This window comes from Crocodylus porosus, unplaced genomic scaffold (assembly GCF_001723895.1).
Source record: "Crocodylus porosus isolate Cpor-Errol unplaced genomic scaffold, CroPor_comp1, whole genome shotgun sequence".
Classification (NCBI taxonomy): Eukaryota; Metazoa; Chordata; order Crocodylia; family Crocodylidae; genus Crocodylus; species Crocodylus porosus.
Window position 1 is genome coordinate 75,581,193 of NW_017728918.1, and position 13,092 is coordinate 75,594,284.

The 13,092-nt window shown below is 38.0% G+C and overlaps 1 long non-coding RNA gene across 1 annotated transcript in view; it reads left to right on the forward strand.

Annotated features, from left to right (window-relative positions):
* The window catches only part of LOC109312232, a 22,410-nt gene extending 15,610 nt beyond the window's left edge, over positions 1-6,800 (forward strand). The window contains exon 3 of the long non-coding RNA XR_002101762.1: positions 6,788-6,800. This is a non-coding gene — a long non-coding RNA (uncharacterized LOC109312232). The remainder of the gene's footprint in view (positions 1-6,787) is intronic.
* The last annotated feature ends 6,292 nt before the right edge of the window (positions 6,801-13,092 follow it).

Genomic DNA, 13,092 nt, shown 5'->3' on the forward strand with positions numbered 1-13,092 from the left:
GCAGGAGATGGGGAGGGGCAGAGATTGGAGGTGCTGGGGGAGTGGGCAGGGCCCCCTCTCCCCTCCACCAGCCCCCTCTACCCCTTACCAGCAATGTTAATGGTAATATTACACTTAGATTAACATAGCTAGAGTTAGGTCAATATAAGTACCCATGTGTGCAGACATTCAGGGAGGTTAGATCAGACAAAAAATGGTATGAGAGGTATACTAAGTTAGACTGGACACAGGTTAGCCCTATCTATGAATGTTTGTACATGTTCAGAATGCAACCCCAGTGCTGGAAAGGTCCAGCCATTCACCCTAGCCTCAAAGCTGTACTTTGCCAATCCCTCCGACCCCACTCTTACTGGGTATTTTTTAACACCCTAATCTCACCCCTGGATAGACAACCTTCTTCCCTCAGATCAGCAACCCCATCTGTGGACTCACCAGCCCTTTCCAATCCTGCTGGCCCCTCCCCCCACCCCATCAGAGACCTGCTATCCCCCGCCCACCCTGACTTATTTACATCATGTTCCTGGCATGGTTCCTGGCACTGGTGAACATGTGCACAAGAAGGAACCCAATATATGATCATGCCACTTAAAGTAAGCCCTGTAAATATGTGTACATTCCCTAAGGGACCAAAATTCACTTATTTCTCTTATGGCTACATAAGGGAGCATTATGGTCATCTTGTCTGATCTGCTGTATAGCAGAGGTCAAACAATTTGGCCAATACTTTTGGTAGAGAAGAGAAATAGTCTTTGCAACTGTGCAAGTGAATATTACTGAGTCCATTAACTTGTAGTTCAACAACAGCATATTCCTTAAAAAACTTTGATTTAAAAACTTCAAGCATGAGAAAGCATGAGCATAAAAAAACCTTCTGCATAAGAAGGATTATCCAGGCTTCTCCATTGTCTTGCTTTTGTAGGCAAAAGTGTAAACTGATCACTAAGGATAGCTGTTTTCAAAACTGCTGTACTAATATCTTCCTTTGAACTACACAGGAAACAATAACTGTTCATGAAATATGAGACCAGACTGTAGTTTTTCATTTGTTGCCTTTATCCCATACATTACTTGCTTTTTTTTTAAACAGAGTAATTGTATAGGCTGAGAGTCTGTCCTTACCAATCCAAGTAACTAAACTTGGCCATGATCCAAAGCCCATTTTAGTCAATGGGCATCTTTCAGTGATTTCAATGGGCTTTGGATCAAAGCCTTTGTGAATAATATGGTCCTGTCTAAAACATTGACCTGTACATAAGATAAAGTAGTTACTGTTAATTCTACATGTATCAATAGTTAACATAGAGGTATCTTTGATACCACAGTTAAATCCTGTTCTGAACAAAAAAGAAAATTCTAACTACATGATTATCTACATAGTAACTGCTGGTAGTTACTAAATATCCACTGATAGCCATTAGACCTTTTTGTGCTCTTACTCCTCCTAAAAGAAATCAGTAAAGAAAGGGAAAATCCTGTTTTTAGTATGGACAATGCTCCAAACTTTGCAATTAAAAAAAAACTTAGAGCACAATTTGTTCCTATAACACCTAAAAGGAAGCATCAGAAATCATAATTGGATGAAGCTCTTTCCATTGAGTAAAAGAAAAAAAAAGGATGTGTTCATAATCCAGCGGAAAAAATGCAGAACATATGGCATCAAACGCAATGTTAAGATAGACCAAATTCTTATTTAATGTTATACTCTTCTCTATTACTTCTACAGTACCTTATTCAGAAGCATCAGTTTCTGCCCAACGGAGCTTGCAATCTAATGCAGGCAATATCAGAGGAGAATTTGGGCAACTGAATTAGCATACTATAATCCTCGATATAGATATAGATAGTATACTAAATAAATGTCAGAAGAATTACTGTGGTCATTTGTCTCCATAGTTAGATTTATTGCCCACAATAGGCTGTAAACAAATGATATATCAAAAAATCAAAGATACACTCAAAAAGGACAAGCCAAACACATTCAGGAAATGGCTTATCTGATTAAGTGAACTTGGGTTCACAAAAGCTTATGCTGTTTTTATATGTATCTTATTTAGTTAGTCTATAAGGGGTATACTTACCCTGCCTTTTTACCTGTTAGTCTGCCACTATTATTTAAGGGGCAGTTCTAAATGACCGTAACATGTTCCCCTTTCCAAGTCATCTGCATCACCGCTCTATGGGCATGTCTACACATGCCAATTTAAGATGCATTAGCCATTTTAAGGTGCATTAAGGGTACAGGTCTATACATGCACCTTAATGTACCTTTAAAATGATGATTTTAGGCTATTTGCATCTAAAAGCAGGTATCAGATTTAGATGCAAATCACTAATGTGCCTTAATGCACATGTAAACACACTAAGGTGCATTAACACTGTGTTTATCAACTGATGTGTGACTAACTTTAGTCCCAAGTTGGTCTGTACACCGTGTTAATACACCTTAGCACATGCACATGTAGATACATGCCTAAATTGCCTTAATGCATATTAGGCAAATGAGCATTATGCTTAGGAGTGCATAAAAGCACATGTAGACACAACCTATATGTATGGAAAGGAGTAACTTCTACAGAACCATTACTCCCACACTCACACAGGTATGTCTCCCTTCTCCAGTTTCATTGCCTATCTAGTCTGAGCCACCGCAGACATGGAAGCAATCTTTCCCAGGAACAGGGCCATAACTGATTAATGTCCCCCATGAAATGACAAGGACACCAGAAAGCAAACTACGACCATGAGTCATAGAACGGTTCTTGGTTTGCCCCTAAAGCTAATAACTAATAACTACATGATATTCTCTTTCCATGGCTTTTAACAAAGCCACAGTTCAGATCCTAATAAGGTGTAATGGAACAGATTTACAGTGAATTCAGTTATAGTGAAACATCATTTATGTGCCTCTTCCCCAAAGTTTATTCAGGTCTTACCAAGTCCTTAGTAGAAGAAAATATGCATTGGTTTAAATAATATTTTTGCTTGAGAAAAACTTAAGATTTGTCCCACAACAAAGTAACATGGTCCTATTTTTTTCCTGAGGTACAACATGCAGTGTATATAGTCTGAATAAAACTCGGGTTAAGGTGATATTGTTCTGGAAATAAGATGCTGTTGTACAGAACTCAAGTAAAGGGACTTGATCTGTGTTATTTGGAGGACAGCATGATGGAGCATACAAATTCATAGCAAATAATGACAGACAAACATACCAATTGTACCCCTTTTTGACACAATTTCTTGGTGGGGAGGGGATTCATCCACATGCCTGGGAAAATAATTTTACTATCATCAGCCTGGAAGCTAAGGTGTTTGGACCTTCACCTATGGTATTAAAATTTTTACTGGAATAGCTAAAATGAAGAAATTAAAATGCTAACTTTCAATCTTCAGGAGAATGGAGAATTCAAAAGTGGTGCCACCAGCCATGCATTTACAGAGCTTAAAAAGAAAATTACTTCGTACCTCCTAGTCTTAAAATAATATCTTCGAGCTCACACCTTATAATTAAAAAAATACTCAGAACTCATTGTTTATTTTGCATCTTGTTGTAGTACTACCTTTTAATGGTAAAATATTATTTTTTGTGGTGTATCTTAACTTTCTGTCTTTAACTTTCTGTTCATGGCTTGGCAAGCACAATATGTAAATACTTATTTAGCATTTCTGTGTGGGTATGGCAATATCAAGTCATTACTCAGGAACAGCATATGTTACACAAACTGTATGCTGCAACAGCATAAGATAGTTTACAGTCAATGCTATTCTCTAGAAAGTGTTTCATCCCAGATCAGTGATTTGCTGAGGACTGTGTGATCCTAAGGGGTTTTGCAGACTTACAAGGTCTAAGTATGTACTTGTTTACAGAGTGTGTTGTGGTGCCTGCTAAGTGGTTTTCCAGCAGATTACATCAATTTACCACACTAACCAATTAATGGCAATATAAGGAACCATTTAATTACTTCTAAAGACCTATTCCTGCCTGTGGGTGTAGATAGGTAGCTCTTATGGACTTTAATTGGAAATACTGATGAATTAGTATAGGACTAAATTCTAAAAAAATATTAAATCACTATACAAAAGTTGAGTCTGATGGACAAAGTGAAACTGGCTGCAAATCAGACACTTTTGGCTCTATTCTAGTTTGACACTGATTTTCTGTGTAACTTTGGCAAGTCACTTGCTGTAGACAGGGGATTTAAATCACCTGGGTTAGGCACCTAGGATCCCTGTATTGTGAATGAGGAGACATAGGCATTTTCTAAGGCAGTCCACAGCAGGCACTTACAGTCAGCCAATCAGAAACACTAGAGACAGGGTTCACAGAAGTATGTCTGAACTATTACTCCTCATTGGAGATCTGGTGTGTAACTCTATATTAAGTGCCTACATAATCTCAGGATCCAGATTATCCAAAGTAGAGGCACTTACATAATGACAGAACTGGCCGCTTTAATTACTTTTGAACAGTGATGCTGCTGGTTGATTCCACCATTTTTTCCAATAACTCACTAGTTAGCACATTTAGGCAGAAAAAGGAGACAGGTTCCATGTTGCGGGGTGAAATCTGGTTCCTGCCATCAGAGATGGATATATATATATATATATATTTCACCAATGGCTCTTTAGTAAAAAATCTACAGATAGTCCAAGGAACAGATTCTGCCCTACCAAAAAAACGCCTGCCTCATGGGGCTGTATAGTCAATCTTCTTTTTGCTTGCCTGAATTGTTTAGCATTTTATATTAAAAAGTCCCTGGTTAAGAAATAGAAAGAACCCAGGACTCAGGATACTCTTCTAGAGAAGCACCCTCCTTGGCTGCCCAGGAGGTTAGCTTCAATGAGAAAAGCTCAAACCAACCTATCCCAGTGGCTAGAGTATTGGCTGGGGAAGTAGGAGATACGTGTTTATATCCTCTTAGGATGAATGTGTTTAGAACCCAGAACTCTCATCTCACTTCACAGACTTGAGCAAAAGGTGGTGTCACCACTATCATTTTTCAATGAGTTGCATATCTACTGTCAGCATCGAAGAGTTGATAGACATGCTCTGTTTCCACATTAGGAACAGAGGAAGAGAAAAATTTTAGATGACAACACCCAGGGTCAGATTAACCCTTTACTGGGTCCTAGGCAAACACACTTATGGGCCCCTACTAAATACTATATATTTATATTACTTTTATCACTCAGTGATTATAATATGTAAAGTAAGCATGACTGGGCCCCTTCTTCACTTAGGGTCTTAGGCATTTGCCTAGTTTGCCTCTGTGTTAATCCTGCCCTGACAACACCAACTTCCACTACAGCATAACAACAGAATTTAGATAGGAGCCACACACATAGGCAACCAATCTGAATTGCTTCTGAGCATGCATAAAACCCAACCTAGGTACATAGGGATCTTGACAGGCCAAAATGGAGGTGCCTAACAGATCTAGTTGCCTAAGCAGTATTGAGGATGCTGGAATGGGGTCAATCTGTATAATTTTTTTTGTGAGTTGGCAATCTAAATTGTAACTAAGTCCCATTTGTGATTGATTTGGATCTAGCCCTTACACCACAATTTTCCAACTTAGGTGACTAAGGCCTATATCCAAAAAGGGACTTGCATACCACTTTAGGCACCTGATCTCAATATTCAGGTGACACCTAGATCCTCAAAAGCCCTGCTCAGCTTCTATCTAAAATATCTAGGCACCTTAATTTACTGATATGCATACACAGAGATGCCTAAGATGTAACATTAATGAGGAGTTTGGAGTTCTAATTTATCCCCAGCTGGATTCTCAAACTAGCCATTTCCCCACATATGTTCCTTGAGGGGCCCAAACTCTGGTGATCTCAGAACATAACTACTCATTCATGTCCAAATGTTTCATTCATCTGGGAGGTTGCAGACATGAGTTCATGTCCTTGTTCTCAATCAGATAGTGTGTTATGTTCAGAATAAGTCTCCCATCTCCCAGGATAATTCCGGTAACAAGGCAGAGCCACATCTATTGGTTGTAACAAGGTGGGCTTCATCTCACTAGGTTTTTCTTCACCGACCCTAAATCTAGGAAAGAGTTCATGGCTGAAAATCACAAGCAGAGGTTGCCCTTCTCCCAACCCACAGTCATGCATCATACTTTTGGGGACTTAGGCCCCACCTGTCTCTAACATACCCTACTGTCTAGTTTATATGACTCCCAGCTCAATTTGTTGACTTTTGTGAATCTTATCCTTAGGCACCTAGAACTCCCCGTGCATTATATGGAGAACCTGAGCACCTCACTGGGGACTGAGAATTCCACCAGGAAGGGGAACTCCTAAAATGTAGCCATTGTGCTGCAATATTTAAGACCCTTTCAAGATTTAGTCCCAAGGTTAGGCATTTAAACTCATTTCTAGGTACTCAAATACAAGTGGGAAGTGCCAAATGCCTTCTGCTTGAATTTGAAGGAAAGAGGCTTTTTCCTGAATAAGGAATGCAAGACTCAGCCTTTAATGCAAAAATAACTAATGTAATACATAGTTGATGGGATATGAATTGTAGTCTACCTCTTACATTTGTCTAGCACTTTCAAATTATGTTTTAATAGTTAAATACTCATTTCAAAATGCTCTGTTAATGTAACACTGTAGTTGGAAGCTCAGTCGCACCATTACGTATGAGTTGGAGTGCAGCATAGCCGTGGCGTCTGAGAAGCTCCAGGCCTCCTTGAGTTCTGAACAGTGTGATAGCTGCACAATACTAGTACTTCACCTCTTTAGAACTCTAGATCCACCATTCATTGCTGGTCAGGGCTTTGCACCTTCCCCTGCCACTCAGGGAGTTAGTGCTGCTCTGGGTGTCGAACTCAACCAATTCTTCAAGCCATGCAGTTGTGTCTGGTCCTCGCTGGCAATCACAAGAGGGAAGCACTGGCCCTTCTACTGTACATTCATACAATGTCACATAAAACCTGGCAATGACATTTAAATCCATGCAACTCACAAAATCCACGTTATGGATCCCCCAGCAACGTTAACTCTCACATTTCAGATATGCATATATATACATGCAACATATATACAGCTTCCTAATTACTGTTTATACCATTAATGTATTAGGTAATAAAGGTAATAGATGGTAATTATAGGTAATAGGGTTTCCTACATTTTCCATGATATGACCTTATTTTCATCAGTCTATCACTTTATCAAACTTTAATCAATTGAGCTTAAAATGCCTTTGCCTGCCCTAGGGCGATTTTTTAAAAGTTTCAGCTAACATTAACAGACATTTGTAAGAACGTGCTGTGGGGTGCCGGAGGGTGGGAGGGAATTGAGAAGGCAAGGAATACATTATTTTTATCTACCCTCTAATGTCCTAGCTTGGTGCCCTAGGCACCAGGCCATAAGTAAGTTTTCACCCAGGACTTTTTTCAGCCCTTTTGAAGCTGCTCCCATAGGCAGCCAAGAGGGGCTGGAGGAATGGAAAAAGCTAGAATGTGGTGCTTAGTGAGATGGATAGTGCTATTTAAGAGAAGGGCCCAGTGTTTTTGCCTAGATCAAGGGTGGTCTACTCCTGGCCTGTGGGCCTTATCTGGTCTGTGGAGCTGTGTCATCTGCCCACATGGCTCCCCGTGGATCCAAAAATTTTGCAGCCGGGGTGTGGTGGCAGTGTTAATTGCTACTCCCTATCCACCCAATTTCCAAACCTCTGGGGAGCTCTGTGGGCAGATAGTGTGCCCAAGAACAATGCAAGGTGGAATCTGGGAATGTGGGGCCTGATACTGGTATAGCCTGCCCAGACCACTCATCCAGCCTGTGGGGTAGAAAAATTGAGCACCACTGCCCTCATTGCTCTCAATAGGAGGAAGGCTACAGAGGGAACTGAATAATGTCTGTTCCCAGGACACTTACCTCATTCAGTACACTGGATGCAGTTGCTCATGTGTGAATCGAAGTTGTGTGGTACCTCGTGTTTCAGGACTTGAAAGATAAGTAGTAAAGGAGGCAAGGCACTAAAGGGTGGCTAAGGATGGTATTTTGCTTAAGCGGGGTGAATGCCCCTATACATTATTGGATTTTTCCCCTGATTAAGCCACTGGATCCTTATATAATATATCATATCATATTTTCACAGGTAGCTACTAATAATTCATTCCTTAACATAAGACACCTGTGGTCAAATTTGCAGAAGTTCTGAGTGCTCAGTATTGTATGTGAAGTGGACTGTGCTGTGGACATATAAAGCACTACATAAATTCCAAGTGTCCATTGAAACCAAGGACATAAGGATGCCTAAAGATATTTAAGCACCTAAAGAGTCAAACAATTGCTTTCTCAGATTTTCAACTCAAATCAATCAACTGTGAACTCACTTCACCTTTCTTGGGTGCCTTTTGAAACTCTCACTAGGTATCTACTTGCATCTTCAGATGCTAAATATATTTTTTAAATCTGGCTCAAAGTATATGAATTTGTGCACCTACACTGGGATAAGGAAAATGACAAAAAAGGTCAACTTACAACCCATTCTCTAAATGAGGTAGGAAAATATAGCATTTGAGTGTGTGATTAAGGACAGTATTATAAGCATGTTCACAAATGGGATTAAGTAAGCTTGCCTGTGTTAACTTCATGACTAAATTCCTAATTTTAGCTCCTGCAAGCACTTCCCACTTAGCCATAGACCACGACCCTCTTTTTTTTCAATGTGAGACAGAGTTATCCATGTTTTCAGCACTAGTAGGATGCTGATATACCATCTCATCATGTGCAGAGGGTCCTGCAGGGCAGTTACACATAGGTTACATCTTCTCCGTCTCCTCTTTGGCATGTATCCCAGGGAGACATATGGGCTTATGTTTTTAAAAAAGAAGAAAGGAACCAAAATAAGCCTGAGAAGAAGTGTACTTAGATATTCATTTGACTAAAAGCTCTTATGATCACATGAAGAGAGATTTTCTTTGCTTTGTTTTGATTTTAAGGAATGTTTGATATTATCATCACAGGTCTCTAAAAAATATACTAATATCTTTAAGAAGTTCCTCCAAATATTACACTGTTAGCTGTGCCAAGGAGTGAGTCAGTGCCTTGAGGGAATAATCATGAGATTCACTAGACTGATGCTCAATCTATTTAGTGTATCAAAGCTAAGGTTAAAAGGCAACTTGATCCCTCTTCATAAGGACCGACATAGGAAGATATCTGACATTTGGGGCTGTAATCTAGCAGAAAAGGCGTAAGAAAATCCAGGGTCTCAAAGCAAAAGGTAGCAAAATTCAAATTGGAAAGAAGACACAAATTCTTAACTATAAGGAGAATTAATCATAGGAACAGCTCACCAAGGGAAGTAGTAAATTCATCATTACTTGAAGTATTTAATTCAAGATTGGATGTCTTTCTAAAAGATATGCTCAAGTACAACAATGAATTATGGTGCTTGATAGCCTTCTCTTGTGCAGCAGGGAAGAATAATTCCCTCCAATGGAAGAAAGGCTGGGTCAAATAATCTGGCCTGTATCCAGAAAGAGACTTGATAGCTGGTGTGATCCCTTACGGCCTTAAAAACATTTCTGAGTGCACTTCTTGACACACCAAGGAGTAGTCACATTGCATTAGATGCACAGTATACACACTGAACTGAATATTCACTGTATATCTTTTGAGGACATAATATACCATTTTGAATTAAATTAAGTATCGGCTAGTATATATCAATCTTAATCACCATGTAACTATTTTGGTCTTTAATGAGTGTAACAGAAAGAATAGTTCCAGATTTCTAAACTACAGTAAATAAAACAATAAATAGAAGGATGAAAGGGAAGTAAAATATAGTCTTGTTATATGAATTGTTTACATTTGACTCATATCATAGGCTGATTTTTCTTTTACTTCATTTAAATCAATTTTATCTTCTTCATATTGTAAACAAGAAAAAAAATGTACCACAGCACTAAGTACACAATGTTAACACACACCTGCTTTTCAGAAATTCCAAGTCTGAACACTTTGGGACACGCTTGAATCTTGTGTAAGAAGTTATAATTCCGTGCATTTAAATAGAGTTGCATGTGTTGAACTGATTGTGAATCTGTACCATTAATCCAAATATTATATAATTTTTATGCCTGTACAATTCAAAAGAAACTCAGCAGGTGGTTAAACAAATAAACTGTCTTGATTTTGTAACAAGCATGAAGATTTTCAGCCAAAAAGGAATTATTGTAATAAAGATTCAGATGACGGAAAACAGGGTGTTGAAACATCATTCCTTTACTGACTGCCTTGCTACAATGGTGCAACAGAGCTATGTGTTTAGTGGATTACAGCTGAATAGGAAATTCAATGGGAGTTTTGCCTGAGTCAGAACAGTAACATCTAGCCCCTACTCTAACACTGACGCATAACAGGTTTAGACATTTTTCAAAGAATATGCCAGGGCCTGATCTTTATGTCTGTTATTCATGTAAATCATCCATTTTCACATGAACAGTCTTACTGAAGTCACAGGAGTATGGATAAGTTTTATTAGACTCTAAATCATATACTAGGTGTTATTCAAACAAATTAGTAATTTTACTTTAAATGAAAATAAATTTTGCTTAAACTCTTGGATAATACTCAGCAACTTTATACCTCTAATCAATGCTACAATTCAAGCCACAGTTACAATTTGGAGTACCCTTATTAATCTTCTGTCATTGGACTTTAAGAGATGCCAAATTTTCTGAAAATGCTTTCTTAAAAGTTCTTGGTTTTGGCTACCCAGAAAGGACTTTGTGACTTCTTCTAGGATCCATATATTTTTAAGTATACTAATTATTATATGGCGTGTAACTGAAGCAACATGAAAACCACTGTAATCGTACTGACTTGGCAAACTTATGCAGGAACAAAGCAGCTGCAGGCTTTCTGAAAATGCTTTCTCACAAGTTCCAGGTTGTACAAGCCAAACAGGATTTGGTGACAACTATTTTGATTGTGATTAATTTTATCCTACATGTATGATTATATTCTAGATTTTATACATACTTAAAGTATATCAACTCTTTAATGTATTTTACTTGAAATGGTGTAATATCATAGAATCAGTTATAACTGTTTGCCTACTCACTCTGCAAATTTATGCAAGAGCCTTTTCAGATTAATTGTGGTTAAATGGCATAGGCACCTTTGCCTGTTTGGGGCATATGCATTTAAAACAGAACTATCAAAAGCACCTGATTTTCTTGTCCTCATCTTCTTCATCTAAAACCTTTCTCACCTCCCTGTCTTAATTACTAATGCTATTCTGCATGCATAAACTGTTCATGCTGTAATGAAGTTGGCTGCCTCTCATTTGGTTGTGTATTTGCTAACCTCTAATGGTGCTTGAGGCTTTCCACATCTCAGAGAATTCCAGCCTATAAAAACACAAGATTTAAAACTGCACAGGTTCTTCTTACCAGTGTTGTTAATGTAGCACTTGAAATCATAATAATGGACCCGAACTCTATACATGAACAGATGCTGTATAAACACAGAATAAAAGAGACATTCTCTGTAAGCCCAAAGAACTTGCAGCCTATATACAGAACAAGAGATAAATGAATGGAAGGAACTCATGAGTGTTGCAATGGGCCTGAAGTAATAGAATCACCCCAAATTCATCATGATGTTGAGGAGTGGGAATGATGTGAGAATCTCTAAGACATTAGAGGATAGCTCTCTAAGCACTCCAAGATTCAAGTATACATTAGCTCCTAAAAGTAATAGCAATTTTATGTTTATGACCACTCAATTTTTTCTGTGTGAAGTATACTGAATTTAAGGAAAAAGGGTCTTCAGTTAGCCAACTGGAAGTGAGCTTTGTGACTCACATAGCTTTGTGAGTCACTCATGTGTAGAGGAATAATCCCTGCCCAAGAAAGCTATGACGGCAGAAATTCTTAGTGTAAATGTAGATATACCATCACAATTGCACTTAACCAATCTGGCTTTTATTCAAACATCTTATTCAAGTGTTGAATTCAAATGTTTTACTACAACTTTTGTAGACTCTGTGAATTTAATGAAATTCTCTACTTGAATTAGACTGTCCCTTTAAAAATAAATCAAAATAGAAAGAAAGGATGGTTGGTTGATATACTGAGACCAAAGTGTTTGATTTCTGATTAGCTTGATGGCCCTGTTTTTAAATTGTTTTTCTAACTGCAAAGTTGTATTAGTAACCAACAATACTGCAATGTCTTTTTCTGGTCTTCAACAGTCAATATAAACTTATCTGGGAAATGCTGATTATTCATTTTGTGCACTTGGGCACTTCATAGTGTGATAGGAAAGTTTGCACAAATTGAACTTAATAAGAAATTCATGACAGCACACACAGATTAGGCCTTATTTGGAGATGTTAGTGTCCCTGCTGTTCCTGTTGATTTCTGTAGGAATCGATACCCTAGTTCAGCAGTGCAGTTGACCACATGCCTGACTTGAAGCACAGTAGACCTCTTGACTTCAGGCTTGTGATTAAGTTCTTTGTTGAATCTTGCCCTGACAGAGCAAAGTACTTCTTAGGATCAAACTGATACATTTTAGTGCAAAGGCATTTAATTTGAAATATGTTTTTTCTCCATAATGCAATGCTACTCTTTGGCAAGAGTTCATATTTTATAAATAGGCTACATTGCTATTGGTTTTTCCTCTAGGTATGTGGAGTAATAAAAAAGTTTACAACAGATTGCTCAATCTTTTTCCCCTAAATAAAACCTGAAAAACAAAATCTGTTGTAATAAATCAATCCTTTAACAGTGTCCATTAACTACCTTTCCCAAACAGAGCATATTTTAAAAAGTAATCTATTTTATTTTCTAACTTACAGGAAGTCACTAGAAGTTACCTAACTTGCTACAAACACAAATTTAATATTTCAGATGTCAGATTTAAAGATGTTCAATATACCTTGAAATAAATAGAATTTCTACACATTTATACTAAGATCATAAGCAGTTCCTTCTTGGATGTGTATATATTTATCTGATTTCATTATTTGTATTCTAATTTATTCAGATGCAACAGTCTGGATTGCAGCCCATTTTGCTCACAAACACATAGGAAGGCATAGTTCTTACTCTGGAG